Here is a 21,788-nt window from a genome sequence, read left to right as displayed (position 1 = left end):
CAGAAGACCTCAGAGACCTACATGTGATACATGGCTGCAATAGTTCAGTAATATTGGTAGGAGTTTGACCATATAGGGATCTAAAAGTGAGAATCAGAGTTTTAAAATTAACTCTAAATTTCACGGGAAGCCAGTGCAAAGAAGTCAGAATTGGTGTGATGTGAAATCTTTTAGATGGACAGGTCAAGAGCCTTCAAGCAGCATTCTTTCATTTTGATATACGTTAAATTATCCCTGAGCAGAAATTGTCTTTTTGCAAGTCCTTTGGGTTTCAGAGTGCAGGGTCAGCGATTGCCCCATGCTCAAGGATCCCGTCTGGCAGTAATGAGATTTGAACCAGCAACCTTCCATATTCCAGTGCAGTTCAGCTGTAGGCGATTCAGTGAGGATCTATTTAAGTATGTGAACAGAGAGTTACTCTAGTCAAAAAAAGATGAAACAAATGCATGCGGTATAATCTCCAAGTGTTTGGGAAACAATTCCCCTGAGTTTGGCAATGTTCCTAAGGCGAAAGAAGCAAGACCATGTTAAACATTTAGATGATTTTCAAAGGTCAACATTTGGTCAAAAGAGAATGCTAAGATCGTGACAATGAATTTCACAAATGAGGAAAGACAGCCTAGGTTATCTAAAACCTTTAGGGTAAAACTGTTGGGTGCACAAATTCAAATTTAATATAATTCTCAGTCATCTGATTTTTATAATATTCAGGCAGTCATGCAAAATAGATAATACTGCAATATTTAACAGTTTAAAAGAAATAAACTCTATAAGTCATAAGTATAGGAGTAGTATGATATGCATTTAAAAGTGCTCAAAATATGACCAAGGGGAATTAAATACAAGGCAAACAAAAAATGGCACAGAACAGAACCTTGGAGCACACCACAGGACAGAGTAGCTGATGATGACACAAAGTTACCATCAGAAACAGAGGAACTCCTGTGAGAGTAGGAAGAGGATGACTCCAGGCCTGACCCAGATATGCCTATGACACAGCCAGAGTGAGGCATTAAGCAGTCATATTGTTGTTGGTATAAAGGAGCCCCAGTAATGTTTCTTGACACACTTCTGCTGAATAATTTGCTGACTGAAAGTCCTCAGTGTTAGTGTGTCAGACAGAGGGGATGATTTAGCATTGTTCATAATGTCTCTTAAGTTTTTTTTAATTCTCTCCTTCTCTACTACCTCCAGGGGGTCCAAAGTGTGCCCCATAACTAAGCCCTGCACGTTTAAATACTTTTGATTTGGTGGGCTTCTCTTGAAGTTATGTTACCAACCTAGCACACCACACCATAGAAAATAACACTGGCCATCAAAGAGCTGTAGATGTGAAGGATGTCACTTCTCACCTTAAAGAAATTGTCTGATGTACAAACTGCAATGGATTCAGGTGGTCTACCACAAGAGGATTCAAGTCTTAAAAGTCTTCATGATGTGATTGCCACTGGACAGTAGTCTTAGGTTGAGGTTTAGTTAAGGATTAGTTGAGGTAGTGATGATTGCACAAACTTTTCTATATTCTATTTTTAAAAAGCTAAAGGAAATTATCGCAGTCTTTATTTGATAAAACACTGCATATACAACAAAATCTTATTCATGGTATCAAATAATATATTTGGATTACCTTTACTATTTGAAATTAATTTAGAGAAATAAGCAGCTCTGGCATCCTTGACCATGTTGTCAAAACTAAGAGATTTTTTTAAATAAAGGCAGCGAACTTGAATGGATTTCCACCAACGCTCCTCATCCCTGTTTCAAGGCTTGAATACTGTTATTGTAATAAGTACTGGAATTTATTCAGAATATAAATCTAGTTTTAATAGGAGTGATTTTTAATGAATAAACAAAAAAAAATCAATGACATTTTGAGAAGAAAAGCCAAAACCAGGCTGGAAAATTTCAGAAAACCATTCAGTAGAAAAGGCAAGGGGTCAGAGTTAAAAGAAAATTGTGATCAGAAATACTCAGATCCTCAGAAACAATTGGCTCAAAATTTATAGCAAGGGTAAAAACAAGATCCAACATGTATCCTTTTATATGTGTAGGGCCAGAGACATGTTGAATGAGATTACAAGTTTCAGACAGATTAATACATTTTGAAACAAAGATTTCAGAAGCATCTTTTATGTGAATATTAAAATAACCATTAATAATAAGCCTAGATAGCTTGAAGACAGAGGGCAAAATAATCACTGAATTCTCTCAGGAAGGAGCTATTTGGGCCAGGTGGCCGATAAATTAGAATGCAATAAAAATGGTTTAAATCGCCAACTTTCATCATCAACAGTTCAAATGAGGTTAGAATGCAGGTTTGATTGATTGAGGGAAGAAATACATGAAGTCAATGTTGCCCGTGAAAACTGGAAAAAGTGGAAAGCGTTGTGCCAGAAAGCAGGGCCGTCTTAATGCATGGGCATGCTGGGCAGTTGCCCGGGGGTCCCATGAGCATACAGGCTCCAACAACAACAACAATATTTATTTTTATAGCACTTTTACATACAAATGATGTAGTTCAAAGTGCTTTACATGATGAAGAAAGAGAAAAAAGACAAAATATAAAAATTAAATTAGGCAATACTAATTAACATAGAATAAAAGTAAGGTCCGATGGTCAGGGAGGACAGAAAAAACAAAAAAAACTCCAGACGGCTGGAGAAAAAATAAAATCTGCAGGGGTTCCAGGCCATGAGACCACCCAGCCCCCTCTAGGCATTCTACCTAACATTAATGATCTAAATCAGTCCTCATGGTTTTCAGGCTTCACATGGAAGAACTTGATGATGATGGTCATGTGGACATCTGGCCTTCAATCCATCAATGTAGGGACATCACAGTGCTTTGATCAGGTGGTGGTGGCGCAGATTGCCACCACAGAAAACCAGAAAAAGAACAGCAGGGAAAGTAGGGGTTAGTATGGATTTCTGAGCCACCATGAATGATAATGATAATTAAATGCATATACAGAGTATGAGGATTAAACTAAAATGAAGCTATGAGAAAGCCATGTTAAAATAATGTGCTTTGAGCAGTTTTTTAAAGTGCTCCACTGTATTAGCCTGGCGAATTTCTATCGATAAGCTATTCCAGATTTAAGGTGCATAACAGCAGAAGACTCTCTCACCACTTCTTTTAAGTTTAGCTGTTGGAATTATAAGCAGACGCTCATTTGAAGATCAAAGATTACGATTCGAAGTGTAAGGTGCAAGACATTCTGAAATATAGGATGGAGTAAGATTATTTAAGGCTTTGTAAACCATAAGCAGTATTTTAAAGTCAATTCTAAATGACACAGGTAACCAATGTAGTGACATCAGAACTTGAGAGATGTACTCGGATTTTCTTTTCCTAGTTAAGATTCTAGCAGCTGCATTCTGCACTAACTGCAATTGATTTACGTCTTTTTTGGTAGTCCTGAGAGGAGTGCGTTACAGTAACCTAGCTGACTGAAAACAAAAGTGTGAACTAATTTCTCAGCATCTTGCAGAGTTACTGTATAAGGGATCTAACTTTTGCTATATTTCTTAAGTGAAAAAATGCTGTCCTAGTGATCTGATTAATATATGATTTAAAATATAGGTCAAAGTCAATAATTACGTCTAAATTCTTTACCTCTATCTTGACTTTTAATCCTAATGGATCAAGTTTATTTCTAATGCTCTCATTATATCCATTTTTTGCCAATCACTAAAATTTCTGTTTTCTCCTTATTTAGTTTGAGAAAATTACTACTCATCCACCTAAAACACAAGTAAGAGATTGTGTCAGTGAACCAAGAGAGTCAGGGTCATCAGGTGCTATTGATAAATACAGTTGTGTGACATCAGCATAGCTGTGGTAGCTCACGTTATGCCTTGAGATAATCTGACCTAAAATGGAAGCATGTAGATCGAAAAGAACAGTGGACCCAGGAGAGATCCTTGTGGAACAACATATAGAATATCATGTGTCTTTGAAGTATAATTACCACAACTAACAAAGAATTTTCTACCTGCCAGGTAAGACTCCAACCAATTTAAGACACTCCCAGAGAGGCCCACCCATTGACTAAGGTGATTTCTAAGAATATTGTGATCAATGGTATCAAATGGTAATCTATGTAAGTTATGACTTGCTAAATGGTTGTGTAGGTAGGGGTCCCATTGCACTGCTTTGCCCGGGGGCCTATAATGCTGTTAAGACGGCCCTGCCAGAAAGTAGACCTATTTCAATGTGGGACAAACCCTTGAAAGATAAATGTATTCATATATTTTTCTCCACTATCTGCGCAACTTTAATGATACTAATAATTCATCCATCTTCCTGAACTGCTTATCCAGGGCAGGGTCACAGGGAAGCTGGAGCCTATTCTAGTAAGAATTAGGCACAAGGCAAGGGCAGAACATGGACAGGGCCATTACAGGGCGAACACACACACACGCACACACTTGAGCCACTTTAGCAGCATTAATGTGTTGTCACACACGTGCGCATGGGAGGCAGCTAAAGGGCTTGAGTAAGGGCAGTTCCGAGTCATACCAGGATGTGGCAGAGTGCACTGACTCTTTTTCTCCCTTTCCTGTAGACCATTCACGGGAGATTCCACCTGGCCCTCTTGACGTCACTTCTGGGACCAAGCCTATGGAAGGAGACCTTGCCGGCTCCGGCCCCTGTGATGTCACGTCCGGGCTCGAACCTATGGCTGAAGACCTTCATGAGCCCGACCCCTTTGATCTCACTTCCTGTCTTCCCCTTTAAAAGCCTCCACCTTTTCCCTATTCCCTCAGTTCTGTTTTGGAGTTGGTCATTTAAATGACATTTTGCAGCCAGAAAACCAAATATACAGGTGGCTGCCCCAAACCTTGCTATGGCTCTTTGTGACAGTGTTAGTATATTATCTGCTTGTGTTACAAGTCATAGCATAACATAACTGCTCAGAAGCAGAATTACAGAAGCAAAAGTAGGATTATAAGCAGAATATAGCTTGGCACTAGGGGTTTTTGGGTTGTCATAACTCCATCCACAATGCTATTTCGCCTGTTATTCTAGATTGCTCTTACTATTTGTAATGCACTTCACCTCCTCCCCAACTGCTCCTTTACTACTCAGATACTGAACCAATTTTTTTTAGTCATCTTTCACCTGCTTTTATAAACAATGCTATGTAAGTCGACTCACCTCTCATTATCATTTAAGACAGTGTGGCAACAGGATCTCGCATTTATCCCTCTATTTCATGGAATTTAGTATCTAGAAACCCAAATTATCAACACAGCCAATTCAAGTTTATTTATCATTTATATTCCACCCCACCCAAATAATATGCCAGAGGATTGATCTCCACCCGTAAATGTCACGTCTTTTTCTGGAACATACCTGGCACTTCCTGTATACTTGCTCCGAGGTTTTCCTTCAGTGTTTCATTTTTGTTATGGTGTGTCTAATTTTCTTGCAACCATATGTTCTATTAGTAACTCGTCTCCTTCTTCATTTTTCTTCTACTTCTAGACCTTTCCCAATTCCATTTACTATAACCACTAGTGACTACTTGTTTTGGGAATAGGGTTAGTTTTCTCACTGGGAGTGCTACCGATGCTCTTTCTCTTTGCCTCTTGATGGCAAGGGTCAAAATAACATCTGGTTCCTACATTGGTAAATATTCAGAAATGTTATCCCATTCATGAATGTCCCTTAATCTCCACTGCAGCCTGCAGGTTGATGTGGTGCTGATCCTTACTTGTCAGTCCACACAGGTACCATTTTATTTTTTAGTTAGAAACATGAAGTCTTCAGGACTGCTTTGAAGTTATGGAGTCATCTTATTTAGGTAACAGTACAGCACATGAACTGCTGAAGCAGGATGGGAGCTAAAATTTCCAACCACAATCTTTAATCACAGATAATCAGTACATTCATGGTTACCTTCCCCAACTCCATTTGGAAGTAAAGGTCAATTATGTTACATTTTTTATATGTGAGATTTGTAAATAAGGTTCTCTACATGGGGAGTTAAGTTTACACTTGGTTTAGATCCTGGTCTGCTCACTGTGTGCATGTTTTCTTGAAGAGTTCCGTTTTTCTCCTACAACTGATCTTGGTGTGAGTGAGTATGCCCTAAGATGGATTACAGCCACATTGAGACCTGCTTCCTTCCTTGCACCCAATTGCTCCTGGGGTAGGCTTCCTGTGACCCTGAACTGGGTTAAGCAGAATCATTATATTAATGTATAGATAATTTTTTTTTTTAATTTTAGATAGCTCCTTTCCCATGACAAATATACATAATGCCCCTAATGTAGTTGTGCAATAAGTTGGTTAACCCCAGAAATTTTCATGAAACATATTTGGACTCCATGCATGAAGCAGAAACAAAAATAAGACAGAGTGTGCACAGATATAGACAAATTATGCAATATTTTATATAACAAACTTTTGTTGCCACATTTTGAATCGAGGTCGCTATTACTATGGATGAAATCCCATGATGCTGCTCAACAACTCTGACCTGTGACAGTGGAGGAGATCACCTAACATTTCACGGTCAGAATGCGTTTACTTTTATAAATTGCCAGTGTTTAGGACAATAGCCCGGCCACTTGTTCTAGGTAACAGCTTATATCCCCTGTGTTACATATCATCCCTGCACAAATACGAGATGAGCAGTTCTAGTTTTTACACTAATGGATTAGAATATTTTTATATTTTGCATAACCGAAAAATAAAGGTTATCAGGTTTTTCAGTTTAAGCAGACTAACATGATACTTTATTCAAGATGTCGGCCATGTGCTTCCAAACTGTCCTTGGATTGAGTATGTCTAGGTTGGAAGTAATGGGTAAAGTCTGACTCCCAGTGGAAATCCAGCCCATTACAAAACACGAGACAACAAAGACATGTTCAGAATGTATAAAAGGAATAAATAATTTCATGACTGATGATATTAAATGGGATTCCACTCCATTTAACAGACACTGTTTTCTTTGCCACAGCCCTAACATTAGAAAATAAAAGCCACCTGATGTGATGCTTTTCTTCAGATTAATGTGGGTTTGTGAACTGAAGACACGGGGCAGGTGAACTTCAATCACCAATGACAAGATGAGGAATTAAAAATAGACGAAACACCAGCTGTTACTTTAAAGGGAAGCTCTTTGAAAGGCATTCAAATAAAAAGAGAATATGAGAGAAGAAGCTGTTCACATATCTTGGGATACACATTTAGCATACATTCCTTTATGGTGAATATCAGATTTGGGACCTTTACATCCAGGCTTGGCATTCATTTATGACTATTACAAGTTGGCAGACATCCCCCTCACTGGGCATTCTGCCTATGCACATATGTACTATTTTTCAAATCAATCAACTAGAAGTTTATATTCTAAAATACTTTTGCCAGCAAGTATAATTACAATATAAAATTATGTAGATGAAAGAGTAATAGAAATTGTAAGAATTAGAATGCAATGTTGCAGTACTTAATGAAACAATATTTACCAAGTCAAGCTTTTGAAGATCTGGCAAGAATGCAATCCTCAGTAGGTAAGTGGACAACACACTATAATCAGTGAACAATCAAACAGACTATTTTCGAAACTGTAAATGAAGGAATGTAAATTAACAAGAAAGGAAAAACAGAATCTTAAAAATGACAGACCAGCTACACAATGACATAGGAAGCAATTTTCAGAGTGTAGAATCTATTAAGGTAAATAAGGGATTACAAAGTGCCTCATACCTGGGGCTTTCAAACATTAAACAGTCTTTCAGGTTTGTTTGCTACTAGCTGAAGTATTGCACCGACCAAAGCATCTCCGAGTTCTTCCAGACTGATGCAGGCGTGTGCCAAGGGTGTGTGCTATCACCGTTTCATTCCATTTTTCTCCTGGCTATGGTCTTCACCATGCGATGCTCTCTTGCTCATTGCGACTTGTAACGGCCGACCCCTTACCCAGCCGGCAACTACACCTCCATGACCTGTGGCCTGGATAATTTACTGGGATGAATCTAACTATCACGCCGTACCTCTTAACAAATTACACTTTTCCCCCACAATCGACGATGTAAATATAAGCACTCAAAAAGCAGATGATGTAAAAATAAACTGATTAAATGTATTAAATAAAACCACAAGACAAATGCAAAATAGAAACATAAATATAAATATCCCTCCACCACATCAACAATGAGACACCACCATATATAAATACAACAAAACCCTCCCTTGCCCCTGTAACATATAACACACAACACGAATAACAAAAATGAATGATATACTGAATGATTGTGAACTTGAGTCCGGTTATAAAAACTGTCCTGAATACAGATGACTGAACTAGTGGTAAATGAGTCGTTTGATTTTCCCGGCAAATGGAACAACCTCACCGTGATTCCTCGGCGTACGGTGGATGGCGAATCGACCCTGGGGTCTCAGCAGATGAAGGATGAAAGCAGTCCGGCAAAATGAAAAACAAACTGGTGCAAAGGCGCGATATGGAAAAACAGCAAGTAAGTTGAAACGTGGTTGAAAAACAAATGGTCTCCTTTCTCCTCTCTTCTCCTCTCTCCTTTCTAATTACTTAAATAGTCCTTGTGACGGCTGTAATTGATTAATTAAGAACAGGTGTTTTCCAGGTTAGAGGCTGTGGTCTTCTTCCTGATACACACACATAAACAGCAAACGGGACAATGGAAACAAGACGCACTTAGAACTGACATTTAACAACACTAACTATGTAGCCCCGCTACAGACTTTGACTCGCTGTGATAAGATGGGCCGAGGCTTGTGAACTTGGATAAACCAATAATATCACCTTACTTGGAATCATTCAGTAAGCACTCAGTGGGTAAACAGTGGCGCTGGAGCACATGGCGACAAACATTGGGTTGCAAATCAGTTAACTGAAAAGCAACATTCTACATGTAAGGTACTCCAATGTCAGCACCTCCGTCTACATCAGTCAACAATGCCTCGAGGAAGTGGATCACTTCACCTACCTTGGTAGCATTGTGGTGACAGACGGTGGGTCCAACCAAGACACCCTACAATGGCTTGGGAAGGCAATGGATGTTATGCGCTGTTTGGGTCCTATCAGCATGCAGCATTGCCCTACCAAATAAAATTCACCTTCTGAATTTGATTGTAATTCCTACTGCTATATATGCCAGTAAAACGTGGAAGGCGACTGCAACCATCATGAAATGCCTGAATGTGTTACAGCAACAGTGCCTTCGATGGATCCTTTGAATCTCATACAGTAACCATGTCAGAATTGAAGAAGTATATCGTTGAACTACCACTGTCACTGTATGCCAGTTTTGGTTCATGGGCCACATGCTCTGCATGTCCCCAGAATATCTACTAAAAGTGGCCATACTGTGGATGCCAGTGCACGGGAAATGGAAGCAAAATGGAAACCAGGCTGTGCAACTTTCTCAAAGCCCTTCATACAGTCAACTTGGCATGGGACAAAACTGAGGCCACTGCTGATAACCAAGCTCGATGGCGATCACTTGGCCGATGCAGGAAGAATTAAGTCAGTAGGTAAGCTGAAGTATACTCAGCATTGCCTGGGTACAATGTATAAGATGTGTTTTGAAAATTCAACATGGCTAAACACAACCTACTCTTAGACAAAAGCTGCAATCCTATGAGATAATGATATTGTTATCCATATTCATTGAGAAGAAAATGCTCTATAGTACAAAACTCTGCGTGCTGATGATGATATCTTCGGCCTAGTACACTAGTGCTGCCACATGAGAATTGTAGTCCCCATGTTGGCACTCTTTTCTTGACTACACATTATAATCTCTCTTGACAATACGACATACAGCCTATATTTTAAGTCAGACCAATGGCAAAGCATATGCAAAATTTTGTGAAAATCAGTTCAGCCGTTTTTACGTGATTAGTGAACAAACAAACAGACATAAAAAAAAAGACATCCAAACTGCTTACGATTTTATTTATGTAGATAACACTACAGACTGGGGGTATGCAATGTCAGTCCTGTAGGGCCTCAGTGGCTACAATTCTCTGTTCCAACCCACTTGGATGCTTCATTTTAGTTGCCCAACTTGTTAAGATTCCCCCACACTAAATTGCTTATTTTAATTTTAAATCACTGCATTCCCTGTTTTTAATTGCCCTTTATTAGCAATAAGTGACAAATGAACAAGCAGTTCTCCATCCAACTTGTTTCCATTTACACCTGTAAGTATTCCTCATGAACTATCACGTTGAATAAATTTAATTAATTGGATTTTTATGTTTCTGCTGCTGCATGATTCTAAATTTCCCCTTGGGATTAATAAAGTTTACCTAATAAAATATTTAGAAGGAAACTGAACAGAAAAAAGTGAAGGACTGAGAATGTTTCATCAAATTTTTAGCTTCAAATAATTTAAATTATATTTTTGGAAAGGAAAAATAATCTAAGATATAAGAAAGACCTGCTATGGCAGAATTAAAACAGAAACAATCCATAAAATTAAATAAGTTCAGTTATTGGCAAAGATTGATTTCTAAGTTATCAGCTGGGTTGAAACAAAGACTTGCAACCAGTGCGGCCCTACAGGACTGATGTTGCGCACCTCTGCTATAGACAGGCCAACTTTGTCATGAACCAAATTTATTTTTAATTTTTCTTTTGAGGGATACATTTTTTCTTAAACAGGCTTTATCCTGTAATAACATTATTTATTCTCAGGAATCTTTTTGGTTAAGAATTTCAACCTATGCTGCCTTGTGATAGTTAAAGATTACTTTTATGTTGACGTTTAGACATACCGTAATGCCATTTTGTTTTGATTTGATGTTGCCATTTTGGTACCTGGTTGCTAGGCGGTTGGCGGGTTCATTCCCACCCTGAGGTTGCATCCCTAAATCAGTTCCACAATAGTATAAAGAACGTCCAGGTGAAACTTTCACTATCTTACTTTGTGGAAACTCACTTTCTTATAACAACTGGTCTAGCAAAATGATTTAAAACAGTGGTTCCCAAATTCGATCCTGGGGACCCACTGTGGCTGCAGGTCTTTGTTCCAACCAGATTCTCAATTGGTGATAATAATCGATAACAACTGATCTCATTTAATTAGCTGGTCTTTTTTACTCTTCTGTTATTCTGTATTCAGAAAAACACAACAGTATGGTTTTTACATTCATAAGACATTTAGAAATATTTCTGTTTTTTTTCTAAAGCTATAAATGCTTTACTCTCTTTTGTTGTTTTCCTATTTTCCCCTTTTTCTTTGTAGTTTGCTCCCTTTGTTTAACCCTAATACCCAGGTAAAAATAAAATATACTTAATTGTACTAAAACTATACTTTAATATCAGAAAGTACATTTCTGTCACATTATTGTTTTTGTGTGCTAAAAATAAGTGCAAAGAAAATATAATAAAAATGTACTAATAAAAAATACATTGAGTACTTCAGCGTACGTAATTTAAATACTGTATGCTAATTTGCACTAATACTTAAATTGATATTAAGTGTACTCAGACAAAGTATACTACCCCTAAAGTATATAAAAATGTATTATTTGTGCATTACTTACAGTAATACTGTGCTATGCATGCTTTAAATATAAGTTCAATTTTGGTGTACTTTCATACACTGTTATTAAGTTCATTTTAAGTGTATTTTACTGCATTTCTGGGATATAATATATAAAAAGTATGCTATATTTGAGTTGTAAATGCATTTAAAATATATCACAAATATGTTTTCAATGTATTATCCTCTCATTTTGATTGAAATATAAGCATATTTCCTATATATTATAAGTGTATTAACAAGTTTCTAAATTGTGGATTCAAATATACTTCAAGTAGAAACAAAGTTAATTTATGAAAGTACAGAAATAATAAAAAAGTGTACTTAAGCATATTTAAGCACATCTTAATGGTGTCTCAAAATAGCACATTCAAGTACACTTAGTTGTATTTAAGTATATATTTAGTTACACTAATGATATTACATTAGCACACTTAGTACAAAATTAGTGCTTGAAAGTAGCACACTTTTAACACAATAAGTGCACTTAAATTAAGTGTATTTTAGTGCACTTTTTTTTTTTTACCTGGATAGTGACAATTAACAGCCAGCACAGCAGACACCCAGGATGACGAAAGCAGCAACAACTTCAGTGTCAGACTTGCTAATTAGTAAATAATCGATTAAATAACGAGAACGCCTGGAAAATCAAATGAAAATTAGGTTGAAAATACTGTTAACAACTTAAACAAAAACTACATAGTCCCCATATAACTGCTTATTACATTTTAATAAAAATCTACCAAACTTAGTTTGTAATTTCTACATTGACTCCAAAACACAGAAACTGGGAAATAATGACTCACTTAATTAGACTAAGAGTCCAAAGAAGAACGGAAGTTGGTTGGAACAAAAACCTGTAGCCACAGTGGGTCCCCAGGATCGAATTTGGGAGCCACTGATTTAGATCACTAGTTCCTCACTAGTTCCTCTGATGTTTATTTGACAAAGTAGACTCCATTTTTTTCCATTCTACTCTAAACCATCTTTGGTTAGCATATTTTACCACACTTTGTGGCTGTTTTGTTTCTTTCTTTCAGCAATGTGCTCTTTTTTATTTTTATTAGTAGTTATTTTATGTACAGTAGGCAGGCATTCATGTCTGATGGGTCAGGTGAATAAATGAGTCCCTTGCTACTTGCAAATATGATCTTGTTTTTAAATGAAGTGTTTAAAGATTGAAGAAAGTACAACTGGCTGAATTGTGGCTATCCAATGAAAACGTCATTAACAGACATTTGGACGTGAATCCAGCATATGCAGGTTTGAAAAGAAGAACATGCACATAATAATTAAGACTATGACCAACACCGTACAAACCTCACCCCCACATCCACCTATCCTTCCCTGTTTATTTGCTAAATATATTTCCTTGGATACCTGTAAGTCTAATCATGATTCCTGATAGGAGTCGAAAGCTTAGGAATAAAAAAAACTGTTTTAAGATATGTGACTTATTTTCTGCCTTTGTAGATTTTCAGCTACAAATATGCAAATCGTATCACAGACTTTTGCTTCCATATATATAAATACACCATTATTCCTTGCAATTTGCAGGAGGTCGGGGTGAAGGACCCCCATGAATTAAAAAATCTATGAATATGTTTTGGGCCCATGATCAAAGTATATTCAAAGTTTATTTCACTAAATAAGATGCAAAAACATGAGATCGAATGATCACTGCGCAAGCAAATCATGTCTGTGAGATTGGCTACTGAGACAAAGATGTATGGCAGCCCGCAGACAAAGTACGTAGTTCAGCAGTTCTTTACTGAACTGTAACTAACTTTTTACAAAATGTAACTTGTAATACAATACTTGTAATACATTTCTGTGTATGTGTATGGTAGTAAATGAGAAAAATAATTAATATTACAGATACAAAAGAAATTCAACAAAACATTAAGTGCAAAACGTTTAACACTCATGGGACAGTCCAGTTTCACAGATGTAAATAATGGTGGTGTAGTAGAAATGACATCTACTATGAACAGCCTCTTGAAAGTTATGTGTAGTTTTATCCTACCTTGATGCCGGTGTATGTGAAGTTTTATAGAAGATGGTAACACTCCCAGACAAAGATGTTTTTCAACTCAGACAAAATGACACAAAAAAGAAGGGAAAAGGCCAAGAACCTAAATCGAGAGAACACCAGAATCCAATGGGTGTAATTGTAATCCAATTGTGCAGTGAAGTGTTGAAACAATAAGACACCACCCGATTGCAGTCCTCCTGGCTTCTTCAGGCTCGTTTTAAAACATTCTTTTCCAGCAGTCCTCACAGCAACCACAAAAGCTGCCCAATGACGCAGTACTCCCGGGGTTGCAGGGTGATGCTACAGTATTTTCTTCAGTATTCCGCAATAGGCCGCAAAACTCACAAAAAATTTCCATTTAGTTATTGGTGACAAACCATATATAAATGTAGGGTATCAAGTAACTATGTTACCTGTTGCATTCCACATAAAACTCTTCTGTTCTCAAAGTGCCCATGCAGGTTACTAATAGTCATGAGTAAGGAGATACTGAACAGTAAATGGAGGTGTTCGACTGGAAACGAGTAATCAGTTAGTGTAAAGAGAATTTTGGGGTTGAAAACTGAATTTCCTTTACTGCCACTACCAGTCCTTTTAATTTTTTATTCAATCCATTTTGTTGGTGTGATATACATGCAATTTCTATCTGTGTATTTTTGCATTTCATATGGCTTTTTACACAGGATTGGGTCACTGCTTTTTGCAGATGATGTTGTCCTGTTTGCTTCATCAGGCCGTGATCTTCAGCTCTCTCTGGATCGGTTCGCAGCCGAGTGTGAAGCGGCTGGGATGGGAATCAGCACCTCCAAATCCGAGACCATGGTCCTCAGCCGGAAAAGGGTGGAGTGCCCTCTCAGGGTTGGGAGCGAGATCCTGCCCCAAGTGGAGGAGTTCAAGTATCTCGGGGTCTTGTTCACGAGTGAGGGAAGAATGGAGCGTGAGATCGACAGGCAGATCGGTGCAGCATCCGCAGTATTGCGGGCTCTGCATCGGTCTGTCGTGGTGAAAAAGGAGCTCAGCCACAAGGCGAAGTTCTCAATTTACCAGTCGATCTATGTTCCTACCCTCACCTATGGTCAAGAGCTATGGGTAGTGACCGAAAGAACGAGATCGCGAATACAAGCGGCTGAAATGAGTTTCCTCCGCAGGGTGTCTGGGCTTTCCCTTAAAGATAGGGTGAGAAGCTCAGTCATCCGGGAGGGGCTCAGAGTAGAGTCGCTGCTCCTCCGCATCGAGAGGAGTCAGATGAGGTGGCTCGGGCATCTGATCAGGATGCCTCCTGGACGCCTCCCTGGTGAGGTGTTCCGGGCACGTCTAACCGGGAGGAGGCCCTGGGGAAGACCCAGGACACGCTGGAGGGACTATGTCTCTCGGCTGGCCTGGGAACGCCTTGGGATTCTCCTGGAAGAGCTAGGAGAAGTGGCCGGGGAGAGGGAAGTCTGGGCATCTCTGTTCAAGCTGCTGCCCCCATGACCCGACCTCGGATAAGCGGAAGGGAATGGATGGATGGATGGATATGGCTTTTTCATGTATAGAATCTAATTCTCATGTGTTTTTCTGCTTGGAATTGTATTTCATAAAGTCATCATTTTTTACTCCTCCTTTAACCGCCACCGTATCGTGGTGGAGGGGTTTGCGTATCCCAATGATCCTAGGAGCTCTGTTGTCCGGGGCTTTATGCCCCTGGTAGGGCCACCAAAGGCAAACTGGTCCTAGGTGAGGGATGAGACAAAGAGCGGTTCAAACCTTCTATGATGAATGAAAACTTTGGACGGCGTTTTCCCTTGCCTGGACGCGGGTCACCGGGCCCCCCCTCTGGAGCCAGGCCTGGAGGTGGGGCTCGATGGCGAGTGCCTGGTGGCCGGGCCTGCACACATGGGGTTCGGCTGGGCACAGCCCGAAGAGGCAATGTGGGTCCCCCTTCCCATGGGCTCACCACCTATGAGAGGGGCCAAGGAGGTCGGGTGCAGTGTGAGTTGGGTGGTGGCCGAAGGCGGGGACCTTGGCGGTCCGATCCTCGGCTACAGAAGCTGGCTCTTGGGACGTGGAATGTCACCTCTCTGAAGGGGAAGGAGCCTGAGATAGTGCGCGAGGTTGAGAGGTTCCGGCTAGATATAGTCGGACTCACCACGACGCACAGCTTGGACTCTGGAACCAATCTCCTTGAGAGGGGCTGGACTCTCTACCACTCTGGAGTTGACCCCGGTGAGAGGCACCGAGCGGGTGTGGGTATACTTATTGCCCCCCGACTTGGAGCCTGTTCATTGGGGTTTACCCCGGTAGACGAGAGGGTAGCCTCCCTCCGCCTTCGGATGGGGGGACGGGTCCTAACTGTTGTTTGTGTGTATGCACCAAACAACAGTTCGGAGTACCCACCTTTTTTGGAGTCCCTGGAGAGGGTGCTAGAGGGCATACCTTCTGGAGACTCCCTCGTTCTGCTGGGAGACTTCAATGCTCACGTGGGCAATGACAGTGAGACCAGGAAGGGTGTGATTGGGAGGAATGGCCCCCCCGATCTGAACCCGAGCGGTGTTTTGTTATTGGACTTCTGTGCTCGTCACGGATTGTCCATAACGAACACCATGTTCAAGCATAGGGGTGTTCATATGTGCACTTGACACCAGGACACCCTAGGCCTCAGTTCGATGATCGACTTTGTGGTCGTGTCATCGGATTTGCGGGCCACATGTCTTGGACACTCAGGTGAAGAGATGGGCGGAGCTGTCAACTGATCACCACCTGGTGGTGAGTTGGCTTTGATGGTGGGGGAGGATGCCGGTCAGGCCTGGTAGGCCCAAACATGTTGTGAGGGTCTGCTGGGAACGTCTGGCACAGCCCCCTGTCAGAAGTAGCTTCAACTCCCACCTCTGGCAGAACTTCGACCACATCCGGAGGGAGGTGGGGGACATTGAGTCCGAATGGGCCATGTTCCGTGCCTCTATTGTTGAGGCAGCTGACCGGAACTGTGGCCGTAAGGTGGTCGGTGCCTGTCGTGGCGGCAATCCCCGAACCCGTTGGTGGACACCGGCGGTGAGAGATGCTGTTAAGCTGAAGAAGGAGTCCTACAGGACCCTTTTGTCCTGTGGGACTCTGGAGGCAGCTGATAGGTACCGGCAGGCCAAGCGGAATGCGGCTTTGGTTGTTGCTGAGACAAAAACTCGGGCATGGGAGGAGTTTGGGGAGGCCATGGAGAACGACTTTCGGACGATTTCGAGGAGATTCTGGTCCACCGTCAGGCATCTCAGGAGGGGGAAGCAGTGCAGTGTCAACACTGTATATGGTGGTGATGGTGCGTTGCTGACCTCGACTCGGGACGTTGTGGGTCGGTGGGGGGGGGGAGTACTTCGAAGACCTCCTCAATCCCACTAACATGCCTTCCAATGAGGAAGCAGAGCCTGGAGACTCAGAGGTGGGCTCCCCCATCTCTGGGACTGAGGTCACCGAGGTGGTCAAAAAACTCCTTGGTGGCAGGGCCCTGGGGGTGGATGAGATACACCCGGAGTTCCTCAAGGCTCTGGATGTTGTAGGACTGTCTTGGTTGACACGCCTCTGCAACATCGCATGGACATCAGGGACAGTGCCTCTGGATTGGCAGACCGGGGTGGTTGTCCCCCTCTTTAAGAAAGGGGACCGAAGAGTGTGTTCTAACTACAGAGGGATCACACTCCTCAGCCTCCCTGGAAAAGTCTATTCGGGGGTCCTGGAGAGGAGCGTCCATCAGATAGTTGAACCTCGGATTCAGGAGGAAGAGTGTGGTTTTCGTCCTGGTCACAGAACAGTGGACCAGCTCTACACCCTTAGCAGGGTCCTGGAGGGTGCATGGGAGCTTGCCCAACCAGTCTACATATGTTTTGTGGACTTGGAAAAGGCATTCAACCGTGTCCCTCTGGGAATCCTGTGGGGGGTACTCCGAGAGTATGGGGTAACGGACCCCCTGATAAGGGCTGCTTGGTCCCTGTACGATCGGTGCCAGAGCTTGGTCCGCATTGCCGGCAGTAAGTTGAACCCGTTTCCAGTGAGAGTTGGACTCCGCCAGGGCTGCCCTTTGTCACCGATTCTGTTCATAACTTTTATGGACAGAATTTCTAGGCGCAGCCAGGGTGTTGAGGGGGTCCGGTTTGAGTGGACTCAGGATTGGGTCACTGCTTTTTGCAGATGATGTTGTCCTGTTTGCTTCATCAGGCCGTGATCTTCAGCTCTCTCTGGATCAGTTCGCAGCCGAGTGTGAAGCGGCTGGGATGGGAATCAGCACCTCCAAATCCGAGACCATGGTCCTCAGCCGGAAAAGGGTGGAGTGCCCTCTCAGGGTTGGGAGCGAGATCCTGCAACAAGTGGAGGAGTTCAAGTATCTTGGGGTCTTGTTCACGAGTGAGGGAAGAATGGAGTGTGAGATCGACAGGCGGATCGGTGCGGCATCCGCAGTGATGCGGGCTCTGCATCGGTCTGTCGTGGTGAAAAAGGAGCTGAGCTGCAAGGCGAAGCTCTCAATTTACCAGTCAATCTAAGTTCCTATCCTCACTTATGGTCATGAGCTATGGGTAGTGACCGAAAGAATGAGATCGCGAATACAAGCGGCTGAAATGAGTTTCCTCCGCAGGGTGTCTGGGCTTTCCCTTAAAGATAGGGTTTGAAGCTCAGTCATCCGGGAGGGGCTCAGATTAGAGCCGCTGCTCCTCCGCATTGAGAGGAGTCAGATGAGGTGGCTCGGGCATCTGATCAGGATGCCTCCTGGACGCCTCCCTGGTGAGGTGTTCCAGGCACGTCTAACCGGGAGGAGGCCCCGGGGAAGACCCAGGACACGCTGGAGGGACTATGTCTCTCGGCTGGCCTGGGAACGCCTTGGGATTCTCCCAGAAGAGCTAGAAGAAGTGGCCATTTTTTACCATCTTGATTTTCGTTATTTACAAAAATGCCTTGTTCCTGGTCATGTGACTGTGTAGTCATGCTTACGATGTTAATATGTATAAATATGACAGCAATTGCACATTCAGGTTACTTCTTGGTGAATGTAAACCCTTGATTTCTTTGGTGCTAGTTAGTTTTAAATTCAAATTGGCCATAGCATCAGGATTTCATTTTTCTGGTTCTGAAGTTTGACTCTCTGTGACTGTAATTTTGTCCTCCGATTTTTGGTAGCTCTAGTCTATTTGTTGATTCTTGTTATTTCAACTTGTGATTTTCGTTTTGACCTCTTTACAGCATCTATTATCTCCTGGTCCTTTTACGCTTACAATTACCCTTGGCAACTGTGTGTGTCTATAATAGTTTTGAAGAGCTTACTGTAAATTCTGAAACTCGATTACTGTCATACCATTTTCATACCAGTACATTTTCCCACTAAGTAGTTTACATTTGGATATACTCAATTCTCCTAAGGAATGTTGATTTTTTTTTACAAGTTACTATATATGTATATTGTTTGTGTTGCAATTACTTATATTTTCTTTAATTTTTCACTTAAGCAGGCACTTAAGTGTTCAATCTGCCTCAAGAATGATTTAAGATATGAAGAGGCAGGGGAAGTGATGACGAAGGTGGTAGGGATGAGAACGGCGCTTGTACACATGCACCACATGGCCACCCTGTTGGCCGATGCCAAGAGTTGATTCTACATTAAAATAAAATAAATAGAAGAATAACCTTGGACGTCAATCATCTCCCCAAACGTGGATAGTAGACGTCATGTAATACAGTAATCCCTCCTCCATCGCGGGGGTTGCGTTCCAGAGCCACCCGCGAAATAAGAAAATCCGCGAAGTAGAAACCATATGTTTATATGGTTATTTTTATATTGTCATGCTTGGGTCACAGATTTGCGCAGACACACAGGAGGTTGTAGAGAGACAGGAACGTTATTCAAACACTGCAAACAAACATTTGTCTCTTTTTCAAAAGTTTAAACTGTGCTCCATGACAAGACAGAGATGACAGTTCTGTCTCACAATTAAAAGAATGCAAACTATATCTTCCTCTTCAAAGGAGTGCGCGTCAGGAGCAGATCATGTCAGAGAGATAGAGAAAAGCAATCAAATCAATAGGGCTGTTTGGCTTTTAAGTATGCGAAGCACCGCGGCACAAAGCTGTTGAAGGTGGCAGCTCACACCCCCTCCGTCAGGAGCAGAGAGAGAGAGAGAAAGAGAGAGAGAGAAAAACAAACAAGCAAAAATCAATACGTGCCCTTCGAGCTTTTAAGTATGCGAAGCACCGTGCAGCATGTCGCTTCAGGAAGCAGCTGCACAGAAGGTAGCAACGTGAAGATAATCTTTCAGCATTTTTAGACGAGCGTCCGTATCGTCTAGGTGTGCGAACAGCCCCCCTGCTCAATCCCCCTAGGTCAGGATCAGAGAAAGTCAGCGAAAGAGAGAGAAAGAGAAAAGTAAGTTGGGTAGCTTCTCAGCCATCTGCCAATAGCGTCTCTTGTATGAAATCAACTGGGCAAACCAACTGAGGAAGCATGTACCAGAAATTAAAAGACCCATTGTCCGCAGAAATCCGCGAACCAGCAAAAAATCCGCGATATATATTTAAATATGCTTACATATAAAATCCGTGATGGAGTGAAGCCGCAAAAGGCGAAGCGCGATATAGCGAGGGATTACTGTATATGTGTACCAAATTTCAGGTCAATAGGTCAAACGGTTTGCGAGCTGCAGGTGATTTAAAATCCTGGACAGAGAAATGGACAGCCACTGTAGCAAATTATATATAAAGATTTTTGTTTGTACAAATTAACTATATAGATCCCATATCAGATAGAATGTATTTTTAAATATTTTTGAGTTGTATCCAACTGAAGGATAACTGTTCTAACACCGCAAGGATGTACAGACCGAAGCAAAGACAACCAGGAAGTGAGCAACTAAAGATGTGCGCTGCAAGGTAGACACAAAGGCAACAAAGAGATTAGTAAATTATCCAATTGGGCAAAGCAAAATCAAAGTTAAAAACAAAGCAATGTCAAAATCAAAAGAATTTTGAAGTAAATTGAGGTAAATGTGCATGGAGGCCTTTTGAAAATCCACCAGGTTGGACAACAAATAAATGACAATGGTGGCTTTTACTTTTGTTGCATAGATGACAAAATTACCTGTGACTTCCAGGAACATGAGTCTAGCAAGCAAAAGGTTACTGCAACTTGCAGTAAAATTATAAACATAATTGCTAATAATTTTAGATTTTGGAGAAACACTTCTCTAGGGAATATTTAACTTACTATAAGAGTCTCCTTATTGTAAAACATGGAAGGGAAGCTTTATCTCACACTAGAAAAGTGTATTTATTTCCAAAAAAAAAAGTAAATTTGTTCTCAATTCATGACAATAACATTGCATGGAACCTTCACCATATTTAGTAGTGGAAATTCCACTGAAGTCACCATTGTGCCAACTGTGGTCAGGTGACACGACTTGCGTTGCATAAACAAACGGTACAAAAATAAATAAAATAATACAATAATTCCCAAAAACTCCATAAAGACATGTAATACTACAATTTTATTAAACATTTATAAATTTTAATTACCAGAAATATTTAGGTTAATGCAGGAACACAATATTGTCATGGTTGCAAAAGGGATTAACAAGAATTACCTGTACGTCTCACTGCTGCGTGAACATCAATATGAGTCGGCATTCCATTATTCAAATGAGCAACTTCAGCACTGGCCACAGGGAATCCTGTAAAAATAACAAGCTTGTCAGAGCCACACAGCCGCCATTCTGGTGTGGCTAAAATAAGCAGTCCTTCAAAGGATAGCAACCAAAAAAGAGCAATAAAATGAGCAATAATCCATTGGGGTCAGTGCTGGAAGAACTGCACACAGCTAGCATATAAAAATCTAAGAGAAAAAATTAATAAACATCTCTTCAACTTAACTATATGCTTTAAAATTAGCTTTATTGTTTTTGTTTGAAAACTACATCACCATATGAATAACGTCCTTAACCAGATTTGTAGGATAAATGTATAATTATTTATTCGGATGTATTTAATTGCTTTTTAACAAGCCATCTGTCTGAGAAAGCAGAACGGAATCTGTTTACAAGGAATTAAGTGCAGATGTTGGGTGTTAATTTGTTGTGGTATCTTTTTGGCCAACCTTCACAGATTTAATAACAGCCTTTGCATGCTCCCAAGAATAGACATTTGCTCTTTCTATAATTTTGCTGAGGTAAATCAGCCATGAATGCTTTGGATTGAGTCAGATAGGA

The sequence above is a fragment of the Erpetoichthys calabaricus genome, chromosome 3, assembly GCF_900747795.2.
Source record: "Erpetoichthys calabaricus chromosome 3, fErpCal1.3, whole genome shotgun sequence".
NCBI lineage: Eukaryota > Metazoa > Chordata > Cladistia > Polypteriformes > Polypteridae > Erpetoichthys > Erpetoichthys calabaricus.
Note: the sequence above shows the minus strand (reverse complement) of the source record.